Below are 17,946 nucleotides of genomic sequence, written 5' to 3'. Positions count from 1 at the left end.
CAACCGCTTTTTCTTTTCCTGAAGAGGCTCTAAATTGACTCTCCCTCTGTTCTCCTCACGGCCGAGCAGGCTGAGATTTAAGTCCTCTGAAATGACATTTCCAAACTCAACGCCGTGCTCTGCATTGTTAGCTGGTGGCTTTGGAGGGAACAGGTTTAAGGATGCTATGAGATGTTCCCTTTCTGGTGCTGATTGCTGTGATATATTCCCAGTCTCAGCACAGGTCTTTTTTTAGCCACATTAGCCGTCTCCGTGGACGACATTTCTTCTGTTCAACACGCTTCTCAGGAAGGAAAACGCCAGGCGATAAGAGCAGCAAAAGTAAAAGCTTTCACGAAACAGGACAAGCGTGGAATAATTTGCCGAGAGGGAGCAACACAACATGGATTTTCTTCCTTGAAAAACATTAGGAGTTCCAGGCAGAAAGCCCCTGTTTCCATGTGATTAAACAAGCTGCAATGCACAAAGAGTATTAAATTGTCCCGCGCACAGACAGCAGCAGCCTCTCGCTGCCGCTCTGGCCCCGGAGGTGACGATGCCTTGGCCCCTTTGTCCAGGGTGCGGGGTAATTGCTTTTCTGCACCGAGGTTATTCATGTTTTGCGATTGGATCATCCGGCCGAGACCGAGGGAAGCCACATGTGTGGGTGGGTTGGTTTTAGTGCCTTGCTTCTGAGCCGATTGTTTCAGCAAGGCTCTGAACCCGCCGGCCAACGCGGCACAAGATACTGCCGTATTCTGTCTGCTGTCTATCGCACTGTGAATAAGACAGATTGCTTTTTAATAAACTAATTTTGCATCAGAGAGACCTTTCCCAAGTCTATTTATTCCTACCTATGAAGCCTATTAATGATTTTTTTCTTTGTCCCTTTTGGCTTTTAAAAACACAGCTGAGTCCTCCGTGTCTGTTCCAATGGGACTTTTCAAATGATTTATTCGCCTCTGATTCTTCTCAGCTCAGGTTTTAATTGGTTTTGGAAAAAAAAGAAAGAAAGAAATAGCAAGAATATCTTGCATTGTGTCATCGCGAACCACGTGACGTTGAGATGAACACTTAACATTAGTTTTATGGAATTTTAATGAGGTGGCTGTTTGCTAAATTGTTCCAGTTGTACCGCTTTACAATATAAGTTCGCTGAATCAGATCATCAGTACCTCAGTGGGATGCAAAGCCTCACTGTACCCAGGTATTTTAAATCAAAATGTTAAATCATTCTGAAAATAATGTTATTACCCCGGCAGTACAGTCAACTCAGCAGTCAAAGTGTGTGCTCTGACTGACATCTTGGCATATATTTGTCTGACATTTTGCGCCGGGTCTTCCTCAGATCCTGCATATCGCCTCTTTTGATTTTCTCCTCACCCCGGGGTCACAACTTATCAGATTGCCTTGCTGACATTTGCCGTGGTCAGAGTAGCTGATACCTGACCTTTCTACCGACTGGTCCCTCCTGGCTCTCAGCCGTTGCCCGGCCCTCGGTGCGCCAGCAGGGCTGTGAATTGAACTCTTAAATATCCCGCACATAGTTGACGCCGGCGAGATTTTATTAGACTTATAAAACATGCAGCGGTGTGAAATTGATTGTCTCATTTGACCGGGAAAGCAAACGGCGGATGGGAAGTACACCTGCACACAGGGAGGTGTCAGTGGAAGTGCATTATTGATTGTGAGCGCTGTTTGATGCTCCACGTTGGGGACCTACAGCGATGCATGTTTGCCAGTTAAAGGCGTTCATGAACTGCTCAGATGTTGATACAAAAGCTGACTGGGTCTGTTACAGCGTGGCGCTATCCGACACTTGGACTTTGCTGCAAAGCCTGTGCCAACATGACAACAACAGTGTATACACAGTTAAAGGGGAATTGCATAATTATTCAACCCATTCTGATGATTGTGGCCATAGTAACACATTTGGATTTTCCCATGCTTGTATGGGTTGTTGTTGAGCTGACATGCTTTGTAAACCCAAAGGGTGGGACTTGGCTGCCTCCCACACAACGCTGTCCATCCAACGTTTTCTGGGTAGTAACAGTGTGATTTTTCACATGTTGACTGTTCCCAAGGAGATTGGCAATGGCCAAATGTGTCTGTAATGGTTAGGAGTGTGTGTGTGTGTGTGTGTGTGTGTGTGGGGGGGGGGGGGGTTACTCATTGGCCCGATGCAGCACCACCAACAGCAACACCAACACACGCACATCCACCCACACTCGCTGACCTTGGCCAAAGGTTTCGTCAATCAGGCGGGGATCTCTTCCCCCACTCCGGTGAGCGTTGACTTTCAGCCGGAAGGACACCTCTATCTCTCTGGAGCAGCTGCTGCGCCTCCTCCAGGACACATCTACCCGCTGGCTCTTATAAAAGAGCCACACAGATGTTGCTTCATCCTAACCTCAACCTTCACCACCCCTGTTTTAGTCACCACTTTCTGCCCAAGCTTCTGGGGTCAACATTTAGCATCTCCTCCCAAAAGAAGAAACATTGATATCATGCTTCGATCTGTTTTCGGGGTTTGATTCGGAAATGAGTTTGCTGGTTAAATTAAAGTAATAATGTGATAGTTTAATATGTATAAATATATTCAAGTTTTACTCCCATATCAGATATCTGCAATATAACATGTATTCCATTCAATGTATTTATTTACCTCAACTGACAGAAATAACCTTGTTTTTAAACATTTGTTTATGGAAGTGGTCCAATGAGCGATCCAAATAATAAACAAAAACAAACTATCTCACAAAATTGGTGTGAGAAATGTAAAGGAATAGTTATTGATTTTTTGTTGAAAAATCCAGCGGTTCATACAGTTTGTAAAAGCATTACATTTGCTGTTTACTTAGTGTGGCTGTCAGACACTCTCTTGTCTAGTGCAGGGCAGCACCACAGTAACAAGCCAGAAAAGATGCAGACCAAATAACTCACTATAACAAAAAACACTTAACAACCAAGTCAGAGGCAGCATAAAAGCACAGGAAGTTCACAAATGAAGACTCATGTTGAGATGACGCTTAAGTGTAGGCTGGAAGAATGAACTTTCAAGCTCCTTTCTCAGTTTGGAATCCTTGAGCTCAACACTGCAGTCTTATTGACAAGAAAATATGACTTTTGTTAATGTGGGGCTGATGGACTTATCAATCAAGCCAAATAATATGTCTCCAAGTCACACACATTAAAACAAATTGAATTAGCTACTTGGACTGCTTATAATGAAATTGCATACGTTGACTTGTTGATTATATTGAGAGAAAGAAAAGATAATTGAGAACAATTGTTCTCTTTTTGTTGAGCAGCGATACAAAAAGTTACAAAATCTTTAAAATAGATTCTCAGCAAAACAATTATCTGAGTTATTATCTTCCATGTGTTATCCTGTTCTCCTGATCAAACTCCGTGTGACATCACTAACGCTACCTGCAGAGGACGAGGACGGACGGAAGTTTGGTGTTCTGCTTGTTGGTCACATGTTGAGGTGAGCTGCTGCTGGTTCCTCTCCTACTTGTGAGGGTTTATTGAGCAGCATCTACTGGAGTAAAATGTAGCCTCACTTTCAGTCATTGTGTGTGTGTTTCAGAGTAAAGCATAAAGAGAGAGAGAGAGAGAGACACGAGGCATCTCACTCTGTAACTTTACCGTTAACTCTAACTACTCTAGTGCTAACTTTTGACCATGCAATGATGTAGTATCAAACCCTAATGCCATCACGCAATCTGCTCTTTCTGTTTCGTGACCTTAGGGTTGGCATTTCGCCCTTTTGTCCATCCTTTTCCCCCCGAATTCATTATCTTATCTTGCAGATAGTAAGCGGTGGTCTTTCCAGGACAGTTCGTGCTGAACTACTGCTAGACAGTTGAGTAGGCGTCCATCCAGCCAATGTTAAGAGCCGGCGACTCGCCTGGCTTATTGCTGACCCTGTTCCTACAGTATATAAAACCGGGTCTTTCTTGCCTTTTTCTGCACTGCATGATATGCTCCGTTGGAAACTCTGTCGGAGCTCCAGCTTAAACTCCAGCCACAGGGAACTCAAGAGGAGGATCTGTTGATGAGCAACTGCAGCCTCCTGCGGTTTGTTTTCAGACAAGGTGGAAGAATAGCCAATGGTGGACAGAGACACAGCCTCCGGGGCTTCTGGTGCATTTGTACGGGGGTGTGATGGTGGGTCATTGCCACAATGAAGCCAGCGAATTGCTGCTACCCCCTGGGGCGGAATGAAGCTCCTGTTGCAGCAGCTCCTTCAAGTGCCTCTTCAGTCCCTCCTTCAAGGCCCTCTATTGAAGAGCTCCAGTGATTGCAGAGACAGAGTAGCTATGGTTTAGACCGTATGGACCAAGTCGACCCGTTACTCTCCCGTCGAATCCACCCAGAGTGCCTTTCTTGCATGCAAACCAAGTCATTGAATTGGCGCCATTCAGTCCATCTGGTTTATCAAAGGATGCAGAGGAGCCTGGTCCACGCGCCGATTTACAACAGAATGACCATTATTTTGTTTATATATAACTAAATTCATTGGTACATTTCTTTATTTTATAACTCTGTAGTTGCACTAATGGAATTCGAGCAGTGAAACATTACATTATACATTATAATGAATATCTACCAATCACAAATCCTTAATGTCTTTGCTAGTTTTGCTAGCAGCCATTCATTTATACTTGCGAATGTGTATGACGGAGCTCCATGTAAATATAACAGGTATTGTGATATCATTACCGTGCGATATCAGCAGATGGCGGTTAAACAATAACAGGGACGCACCTGACAGCTTTAACGGGCACAGAGGTCCACGTCTCCAGAATCTAATTCCGCCTAATGTCATTCTTTCACATCACATCTGGGGAAGCAACAACTGTCACCAACAGCGCCGCTAAGTGAATGTGGTGCCGCTGCGCGGTGGTGAACGCGGCGCCATAAGCTCACTGTCCAAACGGCACATTGCTCCTCGCTCGACACATTAGCAGGCAAGTCGTGTCTGAGAACAGACACAGCGGAGGAGCTCGTCTGAAGCAGGTGACAGCCTGATAAGTGCCCATGATGGATCTTGTCTGTGTTCGAGCTGCACAATTGATTCGCTCTGAATGAGCTCAGTTTCATCAGTTCCTTTGCAATGTCACATCCAAGCCTCCACATAATGTAGTCTTTCATAATGCCACACAGTCAATATCACAGTTTGGATTGCACGCGCAGGCCTGCAGGGAGCCGGTCGGGACGCTTGGTTTGGTAAGAGTTGCAACCTGCATTAACAGCAGAGATGAACTCCTGCGTCCGCTGCTATGAGACGACCCATGCATCAGAGCTCATTGGGGTTATCAGCGTTCACAGGTCTGTGCTCGGGGTTATGGAAGAGAAATACGATGTTGTGGGACTGGAACTTATTGCCCTGCAAAATTCAAAACCTGGACAGAATCACAGGAGCAATGTGGCATCAAAGCGCATGCTTGAGGACCAGAGGTGTGCGCGGCCGGCCAAAGAGCCAACGCTATGGTCCTTGGCAATAATGAACTTTTAAAGGGTTATTTCTGTGTAATACATGAATAACTGTGAACAACTTTAAACATTATTTTCCATTTAAATTTATTTTGATTGAGTTTTCTTTTTTTATGCAACATTAAAATATTTTTATTCAGCATCCTCTCAAAAAATATACTCTTCTGAAGTGATGCTTGCCTATCTATTTTGTTCTATATTATTAACAAGTTTGTCATTTACCCTTTGACGCTACATATTTTTTTCTGAGGTGAAATATGAAATCAGTTCTCTCTGAACGTGGGTTCTTAGATGTCCAATTAATTAATCATTTTGTTTTTGCTGCTGTCTTTATTGATAATATTAATTTCTTCTCATCTTTATTAACCTCTTTGAGCATGTCTATTTCTCCCAATGTATACATCTGAGAGACCCTGTTTAGAATTTCTGCATTGTGTCTGACTTATATGTTTATAAATATTATTAAAAAAATATTTTCAAGTCTGTGCACTCCCAGAACATGTGTTTGAGATCATTATTGTTTGTGCATTTAGGATATGCATTTGGGTGGAACTGATGTAGGAAATGTTAAATTGCATGAGTCTATGTTGGTTATTAATCCCAAGACCCAATGAGAGGGTCATATGACTCTGTGTATTTACTTTGCATCTCATTGTTGGCTTCTGGGGTCTTTTCTTTGTAATTTCTCTCTTTTGTGGCGTTTTAAATCTCTTTTGTGGTAGTTTAGCATGTCTTTGGGATTGTCTTGCGTCTCGATAGTCGTTTTGTGTCTCTTTGTGGCATTTATGCATCTCTTTGTGGTTGTTTTGTGTCTCTTTGTGGTTGTTTTGTGTCTCTTTGTGGCATTTATGCATCTCTTTGTGGTTGTTTTGTGTCTCTTTGTGGCATTTATGCATCTCTTTGTGGTTGTTTTGTGTCTCTTTGTGGCATTTATGCATCTCTTTGTGGTTGTTTTGTGTCTCTTTGTGGCATTTATGCATCTCTTTGTGGTTGTTTTGTGTCTCTTTGTGGTTGTTTTGTGTCTCTTTGTGGTTGTTTTGTGTCTCTTTGTAGTTGTTTTGTGTCTTTTTGTTGTACTTTTGTGTCTCTTTGTGGTTGTTTTGTGTCTCTTTGTTGTTCTTTTGTATTTCTTTGTGTTCATTTTACTTTGGTGGTAGTTGTTGGTTCTTTTGCATTTCTTTGTCGTACTTTTGTAGCTCTTTGTGGTTATTTGCGTGTCTTTGTTGCTGCTTTGTGTTTTTCTGGTTGTTTTGTGAGCTTTGTATTCATTTTATATTTATTTGTGGTCGCTTTGTGACTGTGGTTGTTTTGCATTTCTTTGTGGTTCTTTTGCGTGTCTTTGTGGTTGTTGTGTGTCTTTGTGGTTGTTTTGTGTGTCTTTGTGGTTGTTGTGTGTGTCTTTGTGGTTGTTGTGTCTTTGTGGTTGTTTTGTGTGTCTTTGTGGTTGTTGTGTGTGTCTTTGTGGTTGTTGTGTGTGTCTTTGTGGTTGTTTTGTGTGTCTTTGTGGTTGTTGTGTGTGTCTTTGTGGTTGTTGTGTCTTTGTGGTTGTTTTGTGTGTCTTTGTGGTTGTTTTGTGTGTCTTTGTGGTTGTTGTGTGTGTCTTTGTGGTTGTTTTGTGTGTCTTTGTGGTTGTTTTGTGTGTCTTTGTGGTTGTTTTGGGTCTTTGTGGTTGTTTTGTGTGTCTTTGTGGTTGTTTTGTGTGTCTTTGTGGTTGTTTTGGGTCTTTGTGGTTGTTTTGTGTGTCTTTGTGGTTGTTGTGTGTGTGTCTTTGTGATTGTTTGCATGTCTTTGTGGTTATTGTGTGTGTCTTTGTGGTTGTTGTGTGTCTTTGTGGTTGTTTTGTGTGTCTTTGTGGTTGTTGTGTGTGTGTCTTTGTGATTGTTTGCATGTCTTTGTGGTTGTTGTGTGTGTGTCTTTGTGGCTGTTGTGTGTCTTTGTGGTTGTTTTGTGTGTCTTTGTGGTTGTTGTGTGTCTTTGTGGTTGTTTTGTGTGTCTTTGTGGTTGTCTTGCATGTCTTTGTGGTTGTTTTGTGTGTCTTTGTGGTTGTCTTGCATGTCTTTGTGGTTGTTGTGTGTGTCTTTGTGGCCTCTATCCAGCCCCAGCACTGCCCTCTTGAAGTTTTACTATGGGTGTCAACGGTCTATCATTGGCCCCATTACAGCTCCTCCCAGAGAGTATATCCACACAGTTACGATGAGAATAGGTGTCATCCTAAAACGAGCGGTGCGACTGCAGGCGGGGAAGTGGAGCACTGCTGTGCTTAAGGTTGCTGCTTGGCGGGGAACGAGGCTCCTGTGTGAAGCCATGATAAATAAAATGGAAGGGGAAGGCACTGTCTGTGCAATCCACCAGGATTAATGACCAGAGTACTACATAAAGTGAAATAGTTTATCTCAAGCCTAACAACATGAAACTTGTAAATGCGCCACGCCATTATTCTTTTCCAGGACTTTGCACCCGCGCTCATGTTGCATTCATGGTGTTCAGCCATTTCGCATTCAGAGAGGAAAGCCACAGAAAACATTCTCCCCTTGGACTCTACATTGGCTATTTGTCCAATCTATAGGTGGCTAGGGTGCTGCCTGTCTTCATACTTTGTGTCTGTTATGTTATGAACTTGGCAGATTCACAATTCCAGCAGAGCGTTGTGTTTCATACACAATGCTTTCAAGGCTACGCCGGTGAGAAAGGGGCAGAGTAACATCAATTCCACTCAATTTCCTCGGGACCTTGAAATGTGGGCTCTGCTCTTTGTCGCTTTCCCCTGCAAAATACTGAAGGACGACTTTCAATCTTCACTAAAGAAAACTAGTCGCTTTAACCCCGCTTGACGATTGTGAAATTATGGTTTTGAAACCCGGTTAGTCAGACTTAGCAGCGCCGTGTCACCGCTATCGCTCGATTCATTTAAGATGTGCTACAGTTCAAACTCAAGCTCCTCAGCACTGGACCACTCAGCTTGGCCGCAACTGAACTGACTTTTATTTGATCGGGGAACCATTAGGGGGACTTTAGACAGGGTCTAAATGATTGAAGCCATGCAGCATTATTTTATAAAGGAACATTCTTACTGAGATATCACACAAGCGCATTATGAAGCGTGTTTCAGTACCTATTTGGCCAAATAAATAGACTTACCTACTGTAGGTACACGAGAGATTGTCTTGCCGTGGGTTGTGTGTGTGTGCATGGGAGTACAATTGCATCAAAGAAGGTCAGCTGTGGTGGTGTGAATTCTTCTCACTGTTAAGAGTGCATAGAATTAGCACAGCGCCGGTGGCTAACCATTTTGTCTTTTTAATCAGTCCCATTGTGTCGAAGAAAGAAAGGAAATAGAAGGATGTATTCAGCCAGTCGATCTACGCCTGCTTAACGCGCTGGAATGACTCATCACAAAGGAAAAAGGCGAGGGTCTGGTGTCGGCCCCGTCTTTATCCTTCAAACGTAGAATTGAACTGAGAGGCCGAGTCCAACCCAGCATTAAATCCAGCCACTATAGCAGTGTCAATGAGCAGTTTATATTAGTGTTTCCAGGACTGTCATTGTGGTCAAGGCTGTGAGGCTTTGATAGAAGACTGGAGACGTATTTTGGGTCTGCTTTTCTTTTGTACAGTGTGTTTGTAACGACCAAATTTGACAATGCAACATCATCTTGGAGATACACTGGTTTCCTTTATCTATGCGGCATTAATGTTGGCATTAAGCCCACCCCATCCCCTCCTCTTTCACGCTTATAAATTTCAATGCCGTTTCCCTCTGAAAGACTCAATACTATTTCCCCTGACTCACCAGTTTTTCTTTTAATGTAATGTCTCATCACGAACCAAACGGGTGATGTTCCCACTCCAACTCAACGACCTTGCTGGGGGGGAAATTGTTATGATGTTTTTTTTGTGTTTTGTGTGTTTTTCAGTAAGAGAGGAAACCAAAACTCGAATTAATGGATGGATATGTATCCGTCACATGGTGAGTGATGCCCCTCGTGAACACAGGCTGGGTGGGTGGAGGCACCTGCCTGCCATCCATCAGTAGTTTTTTCCACCGTGGCACATTTTATATTATAAAACTTGAACTGTAACTTTCCCAGCTGCAGAATTATAGCACATCAGAGCCGGATTATCGGCACCCGTCTTCAAAAGCAGGTGGAATAAACAAGTGGCAGCCTGTGAACAAGTCCACAAGTTGTACTTGAACCTTCTCCCGTTAATTGGAAGTGGAGGTCACACGTCAGCGCCATGTCAGAGAGTACCTGTATTTAGAACAGGTGAGCGCCACACAGGCGCGACTCAACAATTAAATGCCAATTAAGGAGTCACACCCTGATCCAGAAACCTGTTGCAAAGGTGCACATCAAGGCAGAAACATCATGTATTAATTTCACCTCCACACACACGCACGCACGCACGCACACACACACACACACACACACACAACAATCTCTTCAGATGTTCTATTCATCTCCGTCTTTCAGATCTGAACAAAAGCTAGCCTCTGTATGAAGCGCTCCATATGCCACGGATGATGTATCACAACAACAACAACAACAACAAAGTCCCCGGATTCGATAGACACTTACACAGCTTGGATGACTTGATGTATGCAAAGGAATTACCAGGTTGACATTCTGAGAAGAAAAGGCCCCGGCAGAGGAATATCAGCCACTCTGATGTCTTTTTGATTGTTCATTTCACGTTAGCTCATGCGCCACCTGCGCCGACTGCAGGGGGGAGGGGGCGTTGACGGGCCGAGAGTCTTGAAAGCAAAGAATAAAGAATAGGGAGCGGAGACGGAGCCCGTCACAGAGAGGCACATCACTTTTCTAATGAACGGACGCCCCGAGCCGGCCTTGTTCGGCCTTTGCAAACGCGACACTTTGCGAGGCAATCTGTGGCGGGGCGGCGGAGGTCGTGCCAGTCATATCGCACGACTCCTCATAATCTGTTGTCACGAGGCCTGGGCGGTGGGGGGGGAGGCATCAAGAGAGAGAGAGAGAGAGAGTTGAACGTCACCAGCCATTTTCAAACCAGTCAGCCCAGCTGGACTTCTTCTGGCTCCGGTTAGAGGTGCAACGGATCCTAAAATGTCCCGTACCAGGGATCGGGGTCGCGGATCGAATCAGCACAAAAGAAAAAAGGGTGCACAAATACTTTCCCTGATCAGGTCTTCTTGCCGCATATTCCAAAGGCCGATAATGTCACACTGCGGTGAGGGTTGTCTTGTCTGGGGTTTTTGTCTCGTAACTTCCTGTTTTATTTTGGAGCCTGACTCTCCTCTCGTTTCAGGTCACTTGCCCTTCCTCATGTGTCACTGGTCTGATTGTCTCCCCTGATTCCTGAGTGGTTCCACCTGTTCCCCATTGCCCTCATGTGCTTATAGTCTGCGTCTTCCCTCTGTCCTGTGCCAAAGTGTTTTTCCTTGCCCATGCACCAAAGCCAGCGTCCACAGTCCTAGTTAGAGTTTTCCTGAAAGTTTTTGTGCCTAAGTTGTTTTTTTTCCCTGTTTTTCTTCCCTCCTTCGGGAGCGTTTTTGTAAGAAAGTTGTTTTCACAGCCTAATGGTCTTTTCACTCGTCGAAGAGGACCTAAGGAAATAATAAAGTGCGCCTGTACGGATATCCCCTGCATCTGGGTCCTCCTTTCAGTCCAGGCCTGACAGATAACAATGATGTTGATGATTTTTATAGATATATTTTTTACTCTGAAGTCAGTGTAAACCATCACAATTCTAAATGCTATCTTTTTTTACTTTTTTTATAGTCATCTACAGTGTTTTTCAGCTCATAAAAACACACTAAAATGATTAAGATGTAAAAGATTGTATTTTTATGGATACATAAATCTTGTTCTCAGTAGTTTTAGTGATGCTTTGTCATAATTCATCTCTAATATCTATTTTATATTGCTTTGAAAAACATATCCTTCAAACAACTCCATATACTCAAGTGTTTCACCAAAACTGAATGTCACGAGATTACATGTGAACTCACGGTCACCCTTCAGTCAGAGGAGGCGCTCGTCTTGCCTGCGGTGTCTGGAAGGCTGTGAAAGCTAGTTAGTCCTGATGGACAGGTGGCATCTCGCATGGTGTCATCAGCGTGTGAATGAATGGGTGAATGGCATGGAGTGGAAAGGAGCTTTGAGTGGTTTGAAGACTAGAAACGTACTATACAAGTCCTTTTACCATTCACCATGACAATGTTAAAAAGTTACCTTCGCCTAAACTCATTTTCACTAAACAGAGTCTGAACGCATCATAATGTAAATTAATGGAACCTCTGTACCTTAGTCGTTAGCGGTGCTGCTAACATTAGTTCTCGTCCTGTCAATTTCAACACGACATTATTAGGGATTGGCGACCAGAAAGCAGAAATGACAACATAGTTCATTTAATACCGGACAATAACTGTCGGTTCACCCTTCATAGTTGCCGAACCGTACGGTCGGTGGAAACGGTCCGATGCCAGCTTTTCATTGTTTTTCTTGGGGCTCATATTACTTTTTTCTCCCCCTCATGATAATATCGCTCCCAAGTTCAATCAGCTGACACTTTCTTAATAGTGGCAGCGGTTTGGATTACAACCCACTTGCAAATCCATTAAAATCCATTCTCTCCGTCTAAATATAGTAGCTTTCACTCCCCACTCTCTGTTCCTGGCTGTTATCTGTGGCTGGAGGAGTCTCTCTTATCTGTAAAAAGATGTGGTCCCTCCACGTCTTTAACTGCCTTGTGTAACTCTCTGTCCCTTGAAAACTCATTCCTTCTCTCGCCCGTTAGCTCGTGTCACCCATCCCCTTTCATTCCCTCATTGGAGGGAGCATCTGACACATTATAAATGAATAAAGTCTCCCGTGTGCCAATTAAGGCGTCTCGTGTTTCCATGGATGTGAGGAAGCGGCGCTCAGCAGCCGGCTATGACCACTCGTTGCCGGTCGTGCAGCCCAATAACAGAGATGTTTAATAAACCCTGAGTTGACGATGAAGACGTCAGCTGAGAACTAATTGTGTTAATGTCCCTGTGGGCAATTAAATGAGTCACCAAACACTTGCTTTACAGCTGATCATTTATTGAATCATTAGGAACAGTCAACTTTTATTTCCCGTGGAATGCCACTTCAAAATGATTGTGTTACTCTGAGTGTATACGAACAATAAACAGCTATGAGGCACAGAATTATTGTCTTGGTTTCCACCATACTGGAGGACGATTTAAATAGACAGAAGATTCTTCTCATAATGAAGGATCTCATGTGTAAGACCCAAGACAAGGAGGGGTGTTTGCTGGACTAAATCAGCAGGTTTGACCTTTGACCTGATAGTCTGATAGGGCGTTAATGTCTTTTCGAGCATTACAATTAAAATAGGGATGCATTGATCCGACACCTGAATGCATGCTGTGGATACAAAATGACTGAATTGTGGTTTATTATCTAATTGATACATTTTTCCCCAGCATCGAGGTGAAAAATTCAGGTGCACACCTTTTAATCATTGACATAACTTTGAGTCATTTAAACAATAAACAAACAAAAATTCCATCAGTGTGGTTGCAAAACTCAGTATCCTGAAAGATGTCAGGATGCACTCCACATGCAGGGGGTGAATAGGGTCAAACATTCTGCTTTGCTCCCAAAAAAAGCAAGTTAAGTGAGTTTGGAGCAGATCCAGCTGAAGCCCACAAACAGATACATGGCTGTGTCCCTGCAGAGAGAAGACGTTGCAGGATGTAGTCCAGTCCCATGTTGACCGCATCATCCAGGGAGTCCTGGGTCCTTCAGGTGGGTCAACACCAGTCTCTCAAAGGATTGCATGACCACAGACATGCACCAGGCCTGTAGTCATTACACGTGTAGCTGCGATGTCCTGCAGGATCTTCTTTTTATGAAACTCTTATCTGACCTTTGTCAGTGTGTTCCTGGCCTGGTGGTACTGCTCTAATCAATGCCTTCATATAAACAATGAATAAAATTGCGTGTCATGTGAAAGGGTCAGTTTGGCTCCCATGAATTCACTACATGTTTGGGTAGCACTTTATAATAAGTACACACTCTTTAGCATTAGTAAATCATGAATAAACACTGAATTCATCATTTATAAAGTATTATTCCAACCTGAACACATATTAGTAACTCATTAGTATGCAATTCATAAACACAGTTATAAATGTTTCGTTCTGATTAATAAGCTTGGGTTTTCATACTTTATAAATGATGGATTCCCCATTTGTAAATGTAGTGTAAAGGACTTTTAGATGATTAATAAGATGATTTGTAAAGTGTAGCTAAATGATAAAAATATGCTGCAATTCATGATTAATTCCAAAGTTACTACTCGTTAGGTAAGTATTAGTTAAGTATGTTCTGTGACCTCATCTAAACTGAAGACTATCTACCAACATCTGGATAAGAAGCCTGGGGATGAACTGCAGCGGACTTTGACACGATCACCGCTCACAGATGACCAACCAGCCAGACCAAACTGGCCCAGGAAGGAGAGGGAGGAGAGCCGGGATGAAAGCTAAACTAATCCAGCTAGGGCCTGAGGCGAATACACTACCCAGCATGCTCCTGGCTGTCTGATGCCTAGTCGCAGGAAAATAAGATGGGAGCAGCGGGAGGTCGGTGACCGCAACTTCATAGAGACGTGGATCCAGAAAGGGCGCAATAAATAGTGCTGTTCTGCTGCGAGCAAAGAACTATATATATATTGGTGCTGCTTTAAAGTGTGTAGGATTTAGCTGATCGTCAACCAAGGAGGATTGGGCCATAATCTGCACCCTGCATTTCTTTTTGTAATCCTTTGGGCACACACTTTCAAGCATTTAGACTCAAATCACAGCTTCCTGTCGACCTATTGTCACGAGCCTCAGTATATTAAACCGAATAACGTGTTTAGATTTCTTTGAGGAAAATGTTGCGGTTCAACCCCAACATTGCTTTACTTCATTTGCTGGTATTTTAATTTAAAGTTACTGTGAGGGACATTTAACTTGTCATGAAACAGTTTAAATGTCTAAACCATGCCTCTATACTACCTACATAAGTAAAGGAGACCAACAGCAAGATTTTTTGCTATTTCTATATTGTTAATCTCCATCATCGGTGCCAGAGGTCGGATTCCACGAGAATTCAGACAAACTCACCAGTTCATCAGAAACTGCTTCAGCTCAGACGACAGCAGGGCCTCAGGCACGGCAGAATCCAGGTCTAGATTCGACTTCGAAGCCGCTTTTAACCTGCAGTCTGAACTCCGAGCTGAGGTCCAAGACCGCCACCACGCTGCTGGAGGCCCAGGCCGTATGGCCCGCTGGAGTAAGGAGAGGCACAGGAGAACCAGAACCAGGACTCAGCAGGCAGGCTGTAGCAAAATGAGAAGTTTGCACCCGGAAACAGTCCCGCTTTTGTCCAAAGCAAAAATTTGGTCCGCCAAAATCAACACGTAAATGAAGTTCTCCGTAGCACCTTTAATATTTGTTAGTGAAGTTATTAATATGCCAACATGAACCAGTGGCTTGTATATGTTGTGGTCACATGTATGACATCATAGACCGGCCTTATACAGTGCCAGGGCCATCAATGTGTCACACAATAAGATAAACTGAGAAGGACCTTCCAGACACAGCCAGCCTCTAGACACGCCACTCCATCTGAATCCCGTTTTGTAAAACGTTGACATGTAATTCATTATTCATCTCACAAAATGATTTGTCAAAGGCAACTGTATCTTTTGAGCCGCAAAGATTAGGGAGGACTTTGACAGGCTTATTTGTCATGTGCTGGTTTGATATGGATCCAGTTGGCTTGGGTTATGATTGTTTGTTCCATTGTATTTGCCTGCAGGCATGGTTAGAAATCCATCTAATAACTGCCGAGACTAATCCCTGATGTGCGATCCACAAAGATGATGCAGACGTGGAGAGGTGTACTACTGGAGATTTCGTCTTCTACAATATGGAGTCTGAGTATCTGAAGCCCCTCGTGTTTACACAGTGATTTATTAGATCGACTTTTTTGGTATCTGGAATATATTGTCTGACTTTTTGACTCGATAAACATGTGTTTGATGGCATTTGAAGGCAGTAAATTGCTTTATCATTGTCAGTTACAAGGCATTAGGAAATCTCCAAAGGGTTCGGCTTCCATCTGTATGCCTTAATATGGTAAACAAACTCATAATCAACACGACTGTGGATGCCTCCAGAATTGAGAAGGGATAACAACTTCCAAATTCTATGTTTCTCCTGTTGCTTTGTTATGCTAAATGTATCATGTTCTCTTGATAGTTGTGTTCACATTTTTTAACAAATGAGCCATAGCAAGTCACTTTGTTTTGTGCGAGAAACGCTGGTTTGGCATGGAAAAGTTGGCTCCGACATTATCACCTATAATCACCTCTTGATGTTGCTGCATGTGCGCTCTGTATCTGCAACATCATTTCTGCGTTAAGTAATGCACGGGTCTTTACATTTTTCTTAATTTTGGGGTATGGGGGAAGTAAAAACTTACTTTAAACCATACTAAGGCCTTTAGTGTGCCTTTAATCTCTCGGCCTTGAGGCAAAAAGTTGAAGGCTGAAGATGCGTTAGATGTCGAGGTTTTAGGGTGTACTGTTGCAAGCCGTGTAAAGTAAACTTGTTTATCCCACCGTGAGTAACTTGTTTGATGGGTCACTATATTCTGACAGATGTTGGGGGGCTCTATGTGGTCTGCAGTAAGAAAAAAGGGGTTTGACAGGACAAAAAAGAAAAAATATTGCCTTTCATAATGGTACAAGTGCTAATTAGATAGCTGTAATGGAAAATAAACATTGAAAAATCAATACATTTGCTTTCAAGCTCAGCATCGGCCCCAACAATGCACACAGGCCTCCTCCAATCATTATTTCGGAGATGCTTATTCCTGTGGCCTTTCAAACCAAAGTTGTTGCACACTGGGAAGCTTTGAATGGCGGTAATCAACTTCTCATTGATTTTGCACTCACAGGCAAAGCTATTGCTTGTGGAACAAAATTACATTGGTATGGAATCGAGGAAGTGGCAATCTGATTGGCCATTGAAGCCCAATGACTGAAAAGTGAGGGCGCTTGTTGACCCATTCCCCCCAAACACACACACTGGCTGAGTTCCCCTTATCGCTGCTGATTACAGTTCAGTGTAAATGTGATTAGCGTTAAGAGCTGGTGTGGTGGAGGTTGCTTCTCAAGTGGAGCACTCTGTTGGTTTTTGTGGGCCTAATTCAATGTAACATCTCTAATGGGAGCTTCCCACCTGATAGCTCTAACATCCCCCTCTCTTTACTCAAACATCTAAAGGCCTTAGTATAGTTCAATGGCCCGGTCTCATTCCAAAGTCGTCAAATAACAACATTTAGCCACAGCCATTGGCATATGATACCGATGCCCTAGTAACCCTTTAGTTCCTGAATGAAATGCGCCAGGCTTTCAATTAACTCCAATGGAAACCCATCTGGGTCAATATTAAACAGTCACAGCAACTACTCCGGAGGATAGGTGATGTAGTACAAAGAGCGGGAACGTCTGCTATGGGAGGGTGTCAGTTGGATGGATGATTCAAGCAATAAGCAGACTTAGCCAGTTCATGTACCACGTGAAACCAAAACTCAACGTTGACTACTTAACTTACAAAGGAAAGTAACATACTATTGTAACCCAAACCCTGATCTTTTCCTAAACCTTTTAAGCATTATTTAATTTTACGCGTTTCATTGTCTGAACTCTACTCTTTCCATATCATCCAACATACACACCCTGAAACTGAGCAGAGTTTTCTACCTCATAGTATGAGTGTCTCCTATCACAGATTACAATGAGTCCAGGTTGTACGCACCAGAAGAGTAAACTGATGTAAATTCAGCTCCTACCGAGCCTTTACGCTCCTACTGGGAGGAAGAGGGAGGCAGTCCGTAGGCGGTCTGATGGTGGGTTACAACCTACTTTATTTTAGGCTTGTGCCAATTGCCGACCAGATTGTACATCGGTGGTGGAAAGGCTGATGGACGATTGTTTTTTCCTTCGTCTATATTAAGGGGATTTGAAAAAACTCACTATCAGAACGAAGATATGCTTAAAAATAATCTCAAAAGTCTGCGTCCTACTGTACATTTAGAGATATTTCTTGTGGAGCAGCATCACCGACTCAGCACGAGTAAGGAGTGAATTTTAAACCCTTAATTACAAAACACTTTGCCATCTCTCGTGTATCTCATTCCTCCATATGCTTAAGTCAGGCTATGAATAATATATGAACAAACCCCCTCTGTACAAACCTTCAGAATGTATAGATAGGAATGAAAACTTGAAGGTTTGGTGGATGTATTAGCTACTGTGGAGATGTATGGCTCAGACTCAGGAAAAAAAACAATTGACCTTTAAAGATATGTTTTGTAAAATGACATACAGTCTGAATCAGTATAGTCTCGATCAGCAGTTTAACCCGCTCTCTATTCCATAG

The sequence above is a fragment of the Taurulus bubalis genome (genome assembly GCF_910589615.1).
Source record: "Taurulus bubalis genome assembly, chromosome: 8".
Lineage (NCBI taxonomy): Eukaryota > Metazoa > Chordata > Actinopteri > Perciformes > Cottidae > Taurulus > Taurulus bubalis.
The sequence above is the reverse complement of the archived record's forward strand: the minus strand, read 5'-3'. Positions refer to the sequence as shown.